The following is an 18405-nucleotide window of genomic DNA, read 5'->3' as shown; positions in this document are numbered from 1 at the left end:
ATAAAGCATCAGGTTCTATTCTACTCCTTCCCTCACTGCCTATTTAACCTCCCTCCCTCCCTCCCTCCCTCCCTCCCTCCGTCCCTCCCTTCTTTCCTTCCTTCCTTCTTTCTTTCCTTCCTTCCTTCCTTCCTTCCTTCCTTCCTTCCTTCCTTCCTTCCTTCCTTCCTTCCTTCCTTCCTTCCTTCCTTCTTCTATCAGTAAATTTAAGTAACAGTCTATGGAATTTGACTCATAGAATTTTATGTCTACTAACGGTTAATAACATTATTTATGTAGAAAGGTAAATCTTCTTATTATTTAAATCACATTAATTTTGGAATCCTTAAGCATTATCAAAATTCAATTAATTATACTTTTTGCTATTTCCACTTCACACCTAGGTGCATATTTGTTTTTTGTTTATTAAATAATTACCTCTGATAATTGGCAGTCAGTAATATAAATGCCTATAACCACCCTTGTACTTACATAGCAATATATGACATAATTTCATATTTGTATCAATTTGTAGTTCTCTAGTGTTTAATTATTGCTTCACAATTCAAAGTATTGCCCTTTTGTGGATAGTGGTTATGAAGACTGAAACTGCCTTTTATAAAACTTGCAGTCTTTTACCTTAATAAATTTTAATTGATTATTCAGGTTTTGTTGCAGGTGGAATAGTGTTCAGTTAGATCACAGCATAAACTTTTCTACTGTTGCACATTTAGTGACAGCTTTAAAGGGTTGAAATGTAGTTAAATAATGAATCTTGTTGGTTAAATACTGTATTACTACAACATAGAGATTAATCATGAATAACACATTTTTTAAAGCAAACAATATATTTCTTAGCAATTGATTTTTTTTTAGCAATTGATTTTTTAATCGACAGATAAAATTGTACGTATTTACTGTGTACAACACGACGTTTTCAAATATATATACACTGTGCAATGGCTACATTTTAATACTAGTTTAGGTTCATTATACAATGCATTTCCAAAGCAATATGTGGGGAATTGTATGCTTTAAATTAGTAGAATCTCTTTTCGTATTTATTCTAGCTAATATTGAAGCAGTCGAGAGCAGTTAAAATATATTTATTTTTGGTATTATGTAGAACTCTAGAAGGGTACTGTTGAAATATCAATCTAGAAAAATATGTTTTTAAAAATTAAGATTCACAATAAGTGAAATATCACAGAGAGTTGGTACTCTAAGATATGGCTTTTATCCTATTTTCCAATCTTTAAAAACATGAATTATTTATTTAATTGAAATCCTACACTCTCTAATTTTTAACTCCCCAAATCCGGGGTAACAGAAATGTTTTAAAAGTAAGCATTTAAGTAATAATTTGATCTTTGGAACTATATTGATAAAATGTGTGTGCAATCATATGAAATTAATTTTTATATAATTATAATTACATGTACTGAAATCATAAAAGATAATCTTTCATTCATCTTTTATCCCCTCACCTGAAGGTGTTACATGCTCTAAGTGTTAATTTGTAAATCTTCTACAATTTCTGCTATATTTTATGAAATGTGTAATCATGACTCAGAAATCATAAGCCACCCACTGTATTACTAAATTGACACAAAGCACAGTGCAAAATGCCTTAGAATGAGACTAATTGGAGGTTCAGCACTATTCACCAATGTACAGAACCCCTAGGGGAAAATCTGACCATTTCTGGTGTTTGATGCTACACTCAGAGCTAATGTCCAGTCAGGAGGCCACTGTAAAAACTTTCCTCCTATTGTTGTTATTGTTGATTAAACCAATTGAGAAAATTTTACTTAGTCCTTGCAATATCCATTTTTGTAGCTTTTGTTATTAAAGCATGTTGGAAATGATTTATATCAAGAGTTTTCAAAATTTGTTCTATGGAACCTTGGAGTTATATAAAATTGTCTCACATGCTACCAAGGCCACATTGGGCTTTGAGTCAGGGATGGGGTGGTGGTGGCAAATATTTAGAAGATCCCATCACATCTCATCCATAATTTGTCTGGAAAGGTTTTGCTGATATGTTTTACATATTGCTATTAAGCTTAAATTTTATTGTGAAAAATTGGTGAATATGCTGCTTATTGTTTTTATATTTTGAATATAGTACTATTCATTTTCTCCTTTAAGATAGATATATACTAATCCCCAAAGTGGTATAAAAATTGACTTTGTATGCATTTCTTAATTTTTATTTTATGTAGAGATCTTTATATATCTATGAAAAGAAAGTATTTTAACATTTTAATATATGTGCTCTAGATTTTTATAAATATGTGTCTCCTTTTTCAGGATGTTATTTAATGTAGATCACTTTAGTACCACTGTAAAATAACAATTTTGTCTAATTATTTCCACTTATTCAGTAGATCACAACCAAACTTTGGTTGCAATAAATAATAGTTTTGTTTACCATAAATTAAATGCATCTGTCAATTATATATTCTACATGTGTATGTGTTTGAAATAAAATACAGCTATTTCCATCTATTTCTGTACCTATTTCTTGACATGTACATGAGAGACGTGAATAATTAAGACATCTTCTCTAACTTTGAAATCAAAACACAGTAGAAATGATACCAGTAGTTAAAATCTCTAACAACTTCTATAATTTCAACTTTATATTGCATCATCATAAAATTAATTTATTTCTACTTTGACAAAGCATAAATACAAAAACTGTGACCCTATGACAATAATAAAATTATTGGTATAAAATAATAATGGTGTAGTATAAAACTTTGAAATCCAAAAGTGCTATATTGCTGGGTGTGGTGACTCACACCTGTAAGTCCAGCACCTTTGGAGGCCAATGTGGGAGAATCATTTGAGTCCAGAAGTTTGAGACAAGCCTGGGAAACATGGCAAAACTCCACCTCTACAAAAAAATATAAAAATTACCTGAGTATGGTGGCACATACCTGTAGTCCCAGCTACTTGAGAGGCCGAGGTGGGAGGAGAGCTTGAGCCTGGGTGGTTGAGACTACAGTGAGCTGTGATTGTGCCACTGTACTCCAATCTGGGCAACAGGGCAAGACCCTGTCTCAAAAAATAATAATAAAAATAAAAATGCTAAGGAATCAAAAGTAACTTTCAATCTATATAATTGTCCTTATTTGTCTTGAATATGTGCACCATATCATAAAACATCATATATTTAAAGTGTCATTTAAGGAGAATTTATGCAGTGCTTCATTGTCAGGACTCTGGTGAAATGGCAGATTCTGCTCATAAAAAAAAATGAAGGTGAAAGTGATTTTTCACTTCCTGAGTAAACAATATAACCTGAGACATAGATGTGCATTTTGAGAGTTACGTTTTAAATTAGACTTAAGTTTTCTACTTTCAAATTTATATTTAAGATTCTTGCAATCTTTTACTCACTTTTGAGAATTTGCAAGAATTTATTTTAAGCATAAGCAATCTTAATATAATAATCTGTAAGAAAATGAATTGTTCCTATGTTTTGCACTAGAGTAATGACTTTGATTTTGATGTGGTATTGATCAATAACTCTATTCTATAGGAAAATGGAAACGTCACTCCCTAGAAACAGTTGAAGTTGACAGACCTAGAGGTTGACAAAAGGACACAACACTAGGGTGAGTAAAGTGGTATCCTCCATTATAATTTTTTCTTTCTCCTTTGAAGAATAACAGTATATTACATCTATATTTCACAGTAAGTTCAACAACTGTGTATGGAGTCAAATTTCCAGGCATTGCTAAATGTCTTTAAGCAGATATATGTTATGTTGGATTCACATAAGCCAGAAGGAGAGAAAAGAGTTAATCAAATAGTAAATAAAAGTCTTTCCCTAGAGAAGTGAAATACCCGTTGTTTCTCTTTTAATACGTTTAAAACAAGCAAACCTTCTACCCAGTTTAGATTTATTATTCTTCATTGATTGTTTCATTCTCTTGGAGAACATTCTGGCAGTAAAGTAGTAGACACATTGCATCCATCATTGTGTGTCAAAGGGCCATCAGGTCGATGACTCTTTTTGAACTTTGTTGTTTCAGAAAACCATAGCTGATTATTATAGGCAGAAGTTTGACATTTTCAGGATGAAAATCAATTTTCTTTTATGTGTTTCTGAAGTGAGGCTTGTGCTTCAATTGCAGAAGAAATAGCTTTTATAACATCAGAGTAACAAAATAGAAATTAAAATAAAATTTGGGTAACAATAGTTTCAATGAAAGTGAGGAGAATTGTATTTGAGTGGTATTATAATATTTTAAATCCATTTAAATCTGAAATAGAAATTTATGGAAAAAGGTACAGAAATAGAATAATGTCTACCAAATCAAGGTAGTAATGAATAAAATTTATAAACAGAAAACTCAGAACTGGAACATGTTTAAGGAAATCAAATATTATTAAAGAAGAAATATATAACTAATCTGCAATTTATGATATACATATATGTTGTGTGTATATAAACACATGACTACTTATCATACTTGCTTAATTTATCTCTTGCTCCTGGCTCCAGAAAAAATGCAAAAAATCTCTTTTGTCCACGAGTATATGAATAGCATTTATCATAAAGCTGTGGCAAAGTAGGCATTTAACAGTATTTGCTACTGAATATGTTAAAATACTAAAAATAAAAATACTTTTACCATTTTATACTTTTTAATGTATAAAATGCTGTTTTGTGGGGGGATTTGTGGAGTCTTTTTTAACTAAAGATTTGAAATAACTTTGTCTTTTAGTAATAATAAATTATATTTTGAATAATATGCTCAAGTTTTAAAAGTGCTATAGGTCCTTCTCTGTGTACTTAAAACATTTCTGTCAGTACATTTAAAAGGATACGAGGTTGAGCCTTAGGCTTTATATTTTTCAACCATAATTTTATTCTTCATATATGCATATTTAAATTCCTATGTAACAATATATCTCAGACATAATTTTTTCATGCAAAAAATCACATGAAATTGTTTTAAAATTATGATTTCATTGTTTGATGAGTATACAAAATCCTGAAAAGAATACTTGAAAAGAGACAATTTTCATGTCCCCAAGATTCTTGCTATTTAGAGTTCAGGTGAGTTTATGATAAACATTCTTTCAGGCCATTCAAATAAAAATGTAGCACAAATAGCTTATTATTTAATAATTAATACCATATCGGTTCATATGTTTTCATATGCACAAATAGATAGATGACAGATAGATAAATAGATAATTATAGACCAGTATCAAAATTTCCAATACAAACACTCTTATATGTGACAGTTGTCAATTCTCTATCCTTCTGTATGATAAAGTCCTTGAAGAGTAAGTATTCTACATGTGCACCTTTTCAGTCCACTTGCATGGTAAGAGTGTGTACAAATGATGACCAATAATGATGAGGCCATTTTAATTCAATTTCATCACAGGTGTAAAATGGTAGTCATGAAAAACATAAGACATCTTTAGTTTTTCCTTTTTGAGATTTTGTGGATTTCTATTTTTGTCCTGACATTAGTACAAAGAAAATCTGTTTCTCTCCTTTGACAACTAAAATACTGTTGTTATGTAATAAATCAACAAGAGTACAAATTATGAAAATTATGAAAAACTTTGGTAATTTTGCAGAAATCTCCTCAATATGTATTTCAATTACTTAACCTTTCTAAGGTGTTACTTTTATTTACTTCAATTGTATTACTTAAATATTTTTCTTATAGCATTTTGTATATCTTATGTATCTGTTTCAAATTCTTACTAAAATTATATTACATAAATATATTTAACAGATAAATTATTCAAAACAACATTTTACATTGATAGGTATTATTACTGATGTTCTCAATTCTCTTAACAGGTCAAGGAAACAAAACATTGACCAAAAAATATTAAAAATAAATAAATTTTATGTTGAACAGGAGAAACCCAGTTATACCACTGACTGACAAAATACGAGATAAAGTTCCTTTAGTATCTGTACTCAAGTACTCCAACTTTATTTGTCAGATTTTTTTCTCATGTAAAAGCTGAAGTTGTGTAATACCAAACAGAGACTGAGACTCAAACTTGGGTCCGACTCCGCAGCCATAGTAGACTCTACTGCATCATGCTGCCTCACTATTGACAACAGGAAGGCGTCTGATCTGGGGTTATGTTACCGGAAAGGGGTCCCACTCCAGACCCCAAGAGAGGGTTCTTGAACCTTGTACAAGAAATAATTTATTAAGAAAATAAAGGAATAAAGAATTGCTACTCCATAGATAGAGCAGTGGCATGGGCTGCTTAACTGAGTATACTTATAGTTATTTCTTGATCATGTGCTAAACAAGGGGTAGATGATTTATTCATGAGTGTTCCAAGAAAGGGGTGGGCAACTCCTGGAATTGAGGGTTCCTTTCTGCTGTTTTAGACCATGGCAAATGTTGCCATGGCATTCGTAAACTGTTATGGCTCTGGTGGGAGTATCTTTTAGCATGCTACTGCATTATAATTAGCAAATAATGAGTACTGAGGATGACCAGAGGTCACTTTCATCACCATCTTGGTTAGGGCAGGTTTTGGCAGCTTCATTACCATAATCTGTTGTATCAGCAGGGTTTTTGTGACCTGTACTTTGAGCTAACATCCTATCTCATCCTGTGACTAAGAATGTCTAATCTCCTGGGTATGCAGCCCAGTAGGTCTTAGCCTTATTTTTCCCAGTCCCTCTTCATAATGAAGTCTCTTTGGTTCGAAAGCCTCTGGTAAAATCAGTAAGTTTTCATGATGTATAAATCTGAGGCTGTGGGTCTTTATATATTGAATATAACTTTGTGAGATAGTCCTAAGTAGTCTCTTTGGAGTATACATGCATCAACAGAGTTACAATTCCTTATGGACCTATCTAACCACCCAATGGGTTCATCTTGCCCAGATGTAGCTGATTTACCAAGATAGGGGAATTGCAATAGAGTTTAACACATGTAGAGGTGGCTAAATGGGAGACTAAAATGTTATTACTACTCAGATCAGCCTCCCACAAAATGTGGAAGCTAGGGTTTTTCAAGGACAGTTTGGCAGGCAGAGGGTTAGGAAAATTGCTGATTGGTTGATAGGGTGTGGAAAAGGGTCTTCCTGGACTGAGTGTGCCACAGAGTAGTCCCTGGCCTAGGTGGAGTCGTCAGGTTGTCAGAAATGCAAAAGTCTGTAAAGACACCTTAAATAGCCAAACTTAGGTTCTAAAGTAGTGATGTTAATTACAAAAATAGAGAAGTTGCAGATCTTGTAACCTCTAGAATAATGACTGGTAATTGTTTAAGCCTAAGTTGTGTAATACTAAGCAGAGGAACTGAGACTCAAACCTGGGTCTGACTTCACAGCCATAGGAGGTTCTACTGCATCATGCTGCCTCTCCATTGACAAGAGGAGGACATGTGGTCTGAGGTTATATTACCAGAAAGGGGTCTCAATCAAGACAGTTGTCTTAGGAATATTCAGGCCCATCTCAGCCTCCTAACCTGGAGGACTTTCATTAGTTTTACAAAGGCAGTTTAGTTTCTGGGAAGGGCTATTATCATGTAAAAGATAAACTAAATTTCTCCCAAAGTTAGCTTGGTCATGCCCAGGAATGACTAAGGGCAATTTAGAGGTTAAAGGCATGATGGAGTTGGTTAGGTCAGATCTCTTTCACTGTCATAATTTTCTCCGTCACCCTTTTTGCAAAGGCGGTTTCACTACTGTTCAGTTAAATGAATTTGATCACTAAATAATTTGTGTTCACTTCTAAAACTTCTGGAAAAAAAATACATTTTGATTTAGTACCTTTTTACATCAACACTATGTTTATTCAAGTTAAAGAAACATAGTTATTTTAGAAGGGATATAAATGAGACCAACCATAGTTTCTAAGGGAAAACATTGAGGTTAAAGAAAGCAGTAATTTAAGAACTATAAGAAAATATGGAAAGTTCTACATCTAACGGAATTTATAATTGTGTGATCTATCCACATTAATGTATCTAAAGTCTGGTGTTCCTGACTCCATTTAAATTAGATTAAATAATTTAAGTCCAACATCATAGATTCTCCCTCAAGTACATTTGCTGCTGTTTTGATGTTAATTATCCACATCACTCAGATAATTACCACCTAACTTGGTTATAGCACAAGGTATGCTGTAACTTTTTATCTCAAGGAAGCTTACAGTATTTCTTTTATCATGGGCCAGAGCAGTTTTCTAAGTGGCTTAATTGTGTCCCAGAAAATTACTAGAATAATACGCACATTCACAGGGTTAAATATTAACAGATGAGGCAATCACTTGAAGGGAAAACTGCAATTCATTTTGACAATTTGTTTTCTTGCACTTTTTTAAAGCAGCATTTGCCAAATGCGATCCTCAGATCGCTTGGCCTGAGAAGATAAGGTCCAGTAAAAATTCTTCTATGGTGAGAATAATTTTGACAGCTCAGGAAAATGATATGAAAATTTGTAATAGTAATCAAAGGGTTAGAGAAGTTCTGCCATCAAGAAAAGTGCTAAAAATTTGTTTTTCTAACATTGTTTTATAACCTGCCTAATAACAGTTTGCAAAGTTTTTCTATAAAAGGCCAGAGGGCAAATAGTTTGGGCTTTGTAGGCTGTGTGGGTCTCTCTGGCATCTACTCAACTCTTCCTTTATAGTGCAAAAGCAGACTTAGATATTACAGAAACAAATATGTGGCTGGGTTCCAATACAACTTTATCAAATCAGCCCACTGGGCTGGATTTGACCTGTGTGCTGGAATTTTCCAACCCCGCCAATATTATGCAGAGTGGTTTTAAAAAATGTCTGATTTGGAAATTTCTGTTTTAGATTTTATACACAAATATCAAACTCTCTAAAACTGTATCCATAAGATAGCCCTTCCTCTTTGCTTACTCTCATTCTTGAGAAATCAGTAGGAGTAGAGGAGGGCATGAAGAAAGGAATCACTTTTTGCAGAGAATAAACTCTTTCAACCTTGGTACTCATAGATGTCCCACCACTGTCACCTTTGTGCTATATACTGTATGACTAAGGAAAATGAATCACATACTCTTCCTGACCTCAAAAATCTAGCTCTATGGTCTACTGGGAGTGATAATTGATAATTTTGCAAATGACAAGCAATGTGACTACTGCACATAATAATATGATAAAATGTGTGATATTAATGTCACATGAGCAGTAACAATTTCCTCCTTTTAATCAAGGAGATTAAAAGGAAGAACGTAATTTTGGTTACAAGTACCAGGCAAGGCTTTAAATGAGAGAGAATGCACGCAAGGCTTTAAATAAGAGATATTGCTGTAGATAAGCTTGTAAAGAGTATTCCTAGATGTCAACAGAAAGTACTGCGGAGAAGAAAATTATGAGAAACTATTGCTGCTAGATGGAAGAGCATAAATAAAGAAAAGGAGGTGGCAATGGTAGCAAATAGTCACTTAGCAGGAGCATATAGTGTTAGTTAGAAAAGTCAGTCTGCATCAACAAAATGCTTATAAGGTACAATATACTTGATCCAACAGAAATGCAAAGGTGCTGAAGAATGTTAGCATGATAGGGACCCCTTTTATTCTTTGATTGAGGGGTGCCCATTTGCCCTTAGGTAAGAATGGTGCATACTTAAAATGCCTGATGATGTTGTTAATATTGTCTGTTCTAAGTAGTGACATAGCACATGTGTTAAGTAGTTTCGAGAGTTTTGGGGACCAAAAAAAACATTATTTGGATATTTCAGATGTGAATGAATATAAACAACAGTAAAACCTACAACACTTCCTTTCCCTCTGCCTCTACCTCCCACCAAGACAAATCCAGAGGATGGCAGTTGCTAGTACATTTTCAGTAGTGCAAACACGTCAGGGCTGCCTCCCAGATTGCTTTCAACTTTCCTTTCGGTGGAGAGATTACTGCTCGTTCTCTAGTCATTGTGCTCAAATTTAAAGGAAGAAAAAAGTAAAATCTACACCAAAGTTTTCCTCTTTATTGTCAGAAAGCCAAACTTTCTCAGAAGCACAAATTTTTACATTGATATTTTATGACCCAGAACTGGATCACAGGGCCACTTCTTGCTGCAAGCGAAACAGAGAAAACAATTATTTGGCTTTCTTTTCTTTCATGTGGGAATTGAAAGGGTAGAAGTAGATTTGGAGTAGCTTTAAAGATGCCTAAAAGTGTCCAAATAAATGTTTAAGTATTTTATGAGAAAGTTCAGAAGCTCATGAGACAGTTTTAGGCAAACTACACCATATATTTATTTTTCAGCTTTATAAATATAAGCTGATAATTTTATTGAGAGAGAAAAAAACTGTCTTTTGCAAAAGGGTAAACAAAGATATAATATATATGTAATATATATCTCCATATATATCTTTATATATACATATACATATATCTTTATATATCTTTAAAAGATATACATAATATATATCTATAGGTAATATAGATATATTTTATATTTTAATATATACATCTTTATAAAGATATATAATGATGTATCTTTATATCTCTCTTTAAGATATATATATATCTATACCTTTACTCATTTACAAAATACTGTTTTTCTTTTCTTTCTCAATAAATTTATCAGGTTATATTTATTTTTTCACATCCTAGTCTAATAAATCAAGTTGTGAGTGCGTGTGCTGTGCGTGTGTGTGTGTGTGTATAAAACATAGGTCTTTATATAGTGTATGTATAGATGGATATAGATATATTGTATCTTTATAATATCTAATAATATAATGTGTGTGTGTGTGTGTGTATAGTAATCGTACCTCCTAAAGGAAATTTGAAGAGAGAGATATATATCTAACTATATATAGATAGATAAACTGGATTTATTAGTCTAGGATGCAACAAAATATTCAATAGCTTTTCAATTTAAACTATAATAGCAGCTTTTTAGATTTAATTTTATTTGTGACTGGGTGCATTATAATGTGAAAGAGTTGTAAAACTTTTAAGGACTTTGTAGTCAGAAGATCAAAAATATAATCCCAAGTCCACCATTCACTAGCTATTTGTCTGTACTAGTCATTTAGCCACTAAGGACATCAGCCTCCCTTTCATCATGTTTGAGGATAATAATAACTGCCCTTCACACTGTGTAGGTTTGTTGCAAGACCCAAATGAGGTGGTAGTTTTAAAATTGCTTCATCAACAGCAAAACACTCTAGCACTTCTCTATCTTGATCTCTGTTTTTTTCTCTCTCTCTTTTCTCCCTCCCTCTCTCCCTCTCTTTCTGACACACACACCCCACACACATTTCCACATAAAGCTCCCTGCTCAATCCCTTGAGATTATAAATGCCATCACAGAAATATATCAAGTGCCTCTGACAGCTTCTGGCTTCTGGGCTTCTGTTACTCAGTTTGTTTTTCTCTTTTTTCTTTTTCTTTTTCTTTTTTTTTTTTTTAACTTAGAACAAATTGAATCATGCTATTAGGTACCACTTCTTCAATGATTTCATCTATTTGTCACTTCAAAAGCTTTTATTTTTGACCCCAGACCCTCTGAAAGCCTGTCAGATATAATCAGCAGTTATTCAGTTTGTCTGAACATTGAGGCTCATACCACAACTAGAGAAACCGGTAGTAGAGGCACTTCTGTCTTGGAATATAATCAATGGCTAAAATAAGTTTTGGGTCATTAAAAATGAAGATTTCCCCTCACAAGGTAACAGAAGAGTTGGAAATCTTTGTGGAATGCCAGTGATATTCTTCCCCATCACCCCCACCTACCACTTTACTTCTGTCTCACATCTGTTTACATCTGACACATTAGTAGAATCCCAAAGCATGAGTATCCACATACCAGATCAGAAATCCAAACCCAGCACTCATTACCACTAGCTGCATATAACATTTTTATAATTATTAAGTTGCCACTCTAGAAGAGAGGAAATGTAATTTGTATACATACAAATATGTGTGTGTGTGTGTGTGTGTGTGTGTGTATAAAACAGGCATTTCTTCACTTCTAGAGTGGTAACTTAATAATTATAAAATATATATATGTATATATACATACACACATATTTGTATGATTTTAAATCTCATTTCTTTTGGAGCTATAGAGCATACTAAATTTGCCAATAATTTGCACAATGTTTATGTATTTATGGTAATATGTTTTTAATGATTTTATATATATATACACACACACATATATATATATATATAATGACTGCCTTCACATATGTGTTAAGATACTTTATTGTAAACGTAATAAAAACATAACTAAAATTGTCACACAGAATGCTGCATATTCATTAGCTTCTGAATCTGAAGGTCTAGAATTCCTCTCAGCCTGGCTTCAGGCAAGGACTGATCCAAGATTTTAGCGATATTACTATCTGTCAGCTTTTACTTCATTGATCATGGCTTCATTTTAAGACAGTCTTCCCTCATAATCTCAGTCTAGCCTATTCCACTTTCAAATTTATATGCATAACACTTTCAACAGTCACCAACCCCTCTCTGTTTAGCCCACTATTGTAATATACCCATTTCTGAACCAATAGATGACTGTGTGTAGTGCTTATTGACTTAGCCTAGGTTATAAACTCCCCCTCTGGAATAAGGTCGTTATCATCTTACCCATAATCACAGCGATCTCTAGAGATTGCAACTACTGAAATCAGAAAGATGCAGAGTAGGAATAACTAAAACCTCTTCTACTTCAAATTATAAGAGAGTCAATTTTACATGTGCATGTAGGTATATTTATTGTCTGGATTCTAAGTCCTTATGCAAAGAATAAAGACAGATTCTCCCATGAGCGAATAAAATAAATTTGTTCTCATGAACTGTAGGTTAAGACACATAAAACTGCCACATGGAGGTGCCAATTGGTCAAAAATCAGCAAATTCATACTGTTCAACCTAAAAGAAGACCACCTTAGGGAAAACTGGCCACAGTTGCTTTACCTATACCAAAGACCTCAACCATCAGTACATGTAATATCCTCCATTGTTTCCCTAGCCTATTTAATGTATCTGTGTGGCAATGATCTCATTGGTTTTCCTAAAATTATATATTTTCTTAACTTTTCCAAAAGTTTTAGCAAGATAGAAACCTCCTAAAGTTAAACATTCCTTGAATGCTTCATTGGTATATTTTAGCCTCAAGCCTCACATGAAGGATCATTAGCCATACATATATTTTGCAGATACAAATTATTTGTCCGTGCAATGGATTGGAGTGTAGGTCCTCTGTAGGTATGAAATAGACCCCTTTATTTGTTGGAAAACATTGTTCTCTTCGTGGGTTGCCTGTGATCGTGTGTTGTTGCTATGCATGTGCAGGTCGTCTTTGAACTCCTCTAGGATGATTCAGCCACGGCTCTGGCTTTGTTGACTGCTGAATCATGTAAATGGAGCCTTAGTGACAAATATCTCTATTGAAGTGCCTTGTTGGAAATCATTAACAGCTGATCTTTACAGCAAAATATGTATTAAAAGCTGGTTTTCCAAAACATTATGTAAGGATCATTGCTTCTTTATTTTGTGTAGACATACTGTGTGCACTGAACTGTCAGCTCACTCCTTAGGGACTTGATGAGTACTTCTGGCATCCTTGGGATAGTTTCATGTAGACAAACTCTTTAAGGAAAAAGCCCCAATAATTATGTTTCTGTTTCTATCAAAGGGAAATTGTTAAAAATATTTATTATGAAAACAACTTTTAAAGACCTTGTCAAGAAATACTTACTTATCTTTGCCTCTTAATGAGGCCTGAAGCTTGAAGTAGTTACTTTTTCTGACCTATGATATTTTTTATTAATTATATATAACTGATTATTATTATTATTATTATTATTGCATTGGTTGCCAGAAAGCTCAGAGCCAAATCTGTGATCACTGTCTTAGAACTGTGCAAGAACCTGAAACTTTAGTGTTCATTAAATTTCACCCATTCTTCTCTTCAATTTTCTAAATTTTTATCAAAATAACACTTTTCAAAATAACTAAAAGGAGATTAAACAGAGAACACATAAATAATAAAATTATATCTGAAACAGAAAAAAAGTAAACAGAGAGAAAAACATGCAATTATAATCCACCGAAGTAACCGCACCAGAGTAACTGCTGCTAACATTTAGACATATATTCTGTAATATCTCACTTACTTATCATTTTATCATTTATCATGTTGGACCATTTCATTGTTTGCCTCCTAAAATGCTTTTTGGAATAATGTGGTATCTATACTATTATACCTAACTACATCTATAGGTTGGCATACCATATCTTCTTTCTGTACTGCCAGGAGCAATCTTGTCCCCTTGTGATGGTTGTAAGAACTGAAAATAGTTGGTTTATAGCAGGAGACTGTTAATGTCACAACAAGCTCAATTAAACTCTTAAGTATTTCAAGGGTGTGAGTTACTTCATCTTGCAATCTGAGAACCACACCTTCAATGAAACTAGTCATTAGAGGAGGAAAAGCAACTATCACTGATACTCACACTAATTTATTTACATTAATGTAAAGAGAATTGATTAGAGGGAGAAAGAAAACAGTAATGATATCCTAGCAGTTCTTAAATGTGCTTACTTGATTTATATATTTATATAGGATGACAATTCTCTCTATTTGTCCTTTTGTGACTCCATCCAATCATCCACTATGTGTATTCCTCAGAGTCTATAGCACTATATGAGGGAATCCCTGAATGCTGCCTGCTTCTTAAGATGGCATGAAACATAGTATTCTTGACCCTCTTTGTAACTGCTGCACCCCTCACTAACTGATAACTTTAAAGCTAGTTGCTTTACTGTGAACCAAGTACTAAGCATAGTAAGCTTCTGTAATAAATTTTACAGGTAATTAAGTATATTTTTGTAGTGTGAGTCTATTTATATTTGTTGTTTCTAATTATCTATAGAGTACTATAATCTCCTTGTATATTTTATTCTTGATTTGCCTCAGGGTTCTCTATTCATATACATAAATACACATGTTATCCGTAATACAAATGAACAGACTTTTACAAATTCATTTTTTAGGTTTATTTCTTTTGACTAATATTAGACTTGTTTTCATTATATATTTCATTATAATATGAAATATATAAGATGTTAACATCGTAAAAGATGAATTCATAATTTCTTTTTACACAAGTAGTGTAAAAATTGATTTCACTTCAACACTTTATCTCCTAGTGGTCTCTAAATTCTCTGAATATATGTACAAATAATGTACTTCAATGTTCTGTCAGAAATTAGGTTGCACAATAGGAAAATTATATAGGAAAGACCCATTTAATGAACTTGTACATGATAATTTATCACCCCGTGTATGCAAATTTAGGTATAGATTTAGTGATTTTCAGAACTCGAGTGTTTTTAATGAGAAAGCCAATTAGTACATGTTTAAATGTGTTTCCATCCTTATAAGGATTTGACAACTCTGGCTCACAATCCTTTGCTGACTTGTTTCAGCAAAACTTGTCTTTTCTTCGATGTAGTATTTATTGCCTAAGGCAACATTTAGGTTCTAAAGTGGCAAGGTCAGAGTTCAAACCTAGACTTTCATGTTCTTGAACCTCAAGCACCAATGCTGGTGATACCCATATTCTGTTCACTACATGAAACTGGTTTTGTGGAAGATAAATGAAAAAGCAGTATTTGATGTCCTTAAGCCTATTAAGGTAGTGAACAAGTAAAAGGGAGTTTAGCACAAGGCCACCAGTGGCTATTAGTACTGAGGTGCCTTTGACAGACCCTCCACTGAAGGTCTTGGCTTTAACAATTATGAGCTGTGTGACCTCTAGCTTCTGCTATACTCTCCATTTTATCTGCCGTTGTTTTATCTTTTCATTGTTATAAATTTTACACCCACTACAAAGGTGACAAATTGCATTCTGCTTCACCCAATAATGATTACAAAATTTCAGCCATTATGGCAGAACCACTTGGGAGAGGCAGCCTGTCCTCTAGGCTGATGCAGCCCATGTCAAGGTGAGCAACTTGGTGAAGGGAAGAGCAGGCTGGATTTCACCTTCCAGTTGGGTCATCTTAGGGGCCACTGTGGGCAGGACATAATCTGGGCAGCTCAAGAATGGCTCTTTGTTTAGATCTTCAATCCTACTCTGTTTATCCAGGCTAGTTTTGTTTTCACTGATAAAGGCATTTCACTTATGGAAGCCATAGGTGTGGGTAACTAGATAAAGTAAATCAGTTAAATGATACAACTTGAAGATAATGATACCTTTCAAAGTCAAGTATTAACATAATGATAATTTGTTATCTTGGATTTAACCATATTTTGTATCTTTAAAAAATTACTTGTATTTTAATTATTAGGTATGCTTTTCTAAACACAAAGTTACCTATACCTACATTCAAATAAAAAAAAAAAATCATGATGGTGAGAAAGAGAGTGTATATCTTTAACCTTAACCAAGTTGTGTAATTTATATAATTATTGTGTGTGTATGTGTCCATAGACATAAACATAATCACAACAGTGCTATGCTTTTTTATTTTATGATATGGTCATTAAGTTAAAATATTACAATTATTTTTCTATTCAATTGCTAACTGCAGTCTTAGGGCAAATGTAAATTTCTCTTTAAATATCAAATTAAGATATCTAACTCTTCCTGTTTTCTTGAACCTGTCTTCTCTATCACAGTTCAAGTTTTCATCATCTCTCGTTAGAATCATGTCCAATAGTCCCCTGAAGATCCGTCTAGCTTTCAGCTCATCCTACACATAAGACCTGTGTCATCTAGCAGGAAAGACTGACTTATGTCTTAATCTTATTCATTTTAAACCTTGGCTCTAACATTTATCAGCTGTATGACCTCTAGCTTCTGCTATATTCTCCAATTTATCTGCCATAATTTTCCCTTTTCATTGTTATAAATTATATACCCATTAAAATGAATTGAGTAATTATAGGTCTATAGTCACTTATTCACATTTTCAAAATGAGAAAAACAAATCCTAAGCACAGATTTTTTTTTTTTTTTTTTTTTTTTTTTTTGTAATTTGCCACATGGCAAAACCTATATGGACGTATTATGTGACTCATTTAGACTGTATTTACCCACATGAGGTAAATATTCATGTTTCACTGTAGAAATAATTATGTTTGAATATGAGATGTAGTTTCAGATTATATCTGAATGAGATGTTATATTCAGTATATGAAATATATTGCTTTTTAAAAATATCTGAATTTTGGCACCCATCTGTAATCAAGAATTTCAGAAAAGCGATCTATATTTATAACTGTAAGAAAACCTTGGCCGGGCGCGGTGGCTCAAGCCTGTAATCCCAGCACTTTGGGAGGCCGAGACGGGCGGATCACGAGGTCAGGAGATCGAGACCATCCTCGCTAACACGGTGAAACCCCGTCTCTACTAAAAAATACAAAAAACTAGCCGGGTGAGGTGGCAGGCGCCTGTAGTCCCAGCTACTCGGGAGGCTGAGGCAGGAGAATGGTCTAAACCCGGGAGGCGGAGCTTGCAGTGAGCTGAGATCCGGCCACTGCACCCCAGCCTGGGCGACAGAGCAAGACTCTGTCTCAAAAAAAAAAAAAAAAAAAAGAAAACCTAATATGGCCAAGACTGTGTGCTTGTCTTACCAGAATGACTCTTTTACCATCCCACCCCCATCTACCCTCATCTCTTTCATCCACATAACAAAGTCTCCTATAGCACTCACAATTCAACTGAGTCATTACTTCTTCCCTGATTTACCTCTTATCTTTGTTAATATAAAAACATATCCTGTCTTTATCCTTTTCACCTGGTATTCTTCTCATCTATTTATATGTGTCATCTCTACTAAATCCTAAAATCTTTGAGAATTGGAACCATGGCTTTTCTTTGTTTATATCATCAGTTCTTAACATTATCTTAATATTAAACAGAAACATAATAAAAGTCAGTTATATTTTATTTAAAAATACAACATTCTAGAAATATTAGTCTGCAAAAATCTGTTTGATCTTACCACATTGTCATGTGATAGAGTAGGCTCTGTGATTCACTATTAAATTTTTGCCTTTGGTTATTCCAGAATGAATTTAAGACAGTGAAGTATCATCTTGTTAAAGGTCTGAAGGTATTTTACCTGTCTATTAAATTGCTACATAAATCACAAAACTGGAAAAGAGTTAACTAATGATTATCTACATTCTTGTGTATTTTTAGATCACTATTTTTTATTAATCAAGATAATGATCTGGTTAGCGAGAGGCTAAATTTTTAATACTTTCATATATAAAGTCACTTAATAGAATACTTATTTCTCCAATTTCTTATCATTTGAGGATGCTTATGTGCTCAAAGTTTTTGAAGAAAAAAGTAGTCAATTCCATTTCTCTGTCACTTGAAAAAAATTATAGTATTACCAAGTACTTAAATGTAAATTTTCAATAGACTCAAAATACATCTTTTCTGGATGTGAGAAATGATAGA

At 33.3% G+C, this 18405-nt stretch overlaps 1 protein-coding gene across 6 annotated transcripts in view; it reads left to right on the top strand.

Annotated features, from left to right (window-relative positions):
- The window catches only part of LOC105496640 (protocadherin related 15), a 1825405-nt gene that overhangs the window by 456456 nt on the left and 1350544 nt on the right, over positions 1-18405 (top strand). For all 6 annotated transcript variants that reach the window (XM_071069550.1, XM_071069551.1, XM_024797557.2 and 3 more), the window contains one exon: positions 3530-3605. The gene's annotated coding sequence lies outside the window, so the exon portion shown is untranslated. The remainder of the gene's footprint in view (positions 1-3529; positions 3606-18405) is intronic.

Source organism: Macaca nemestrina, chromosome 9 (assembly GCF_043159975.1).
Source record: "Macaca nemestrina isolate mMacNem1 chromosome 9, mMacNem.hap1, whole genome shotgun sequence".
In the NCBI taxonomy this organism is placed as follows: Eukaryota; Metazoa; Chordata; class Mammalia; order Primates; family Cercopithecidae; genus Macaca; species Macaca nemestrina.
Note: the sequence above shows the minus strand (reverse complement) of the source record. Positions and strands in the feature narration are given on the sequence as shown.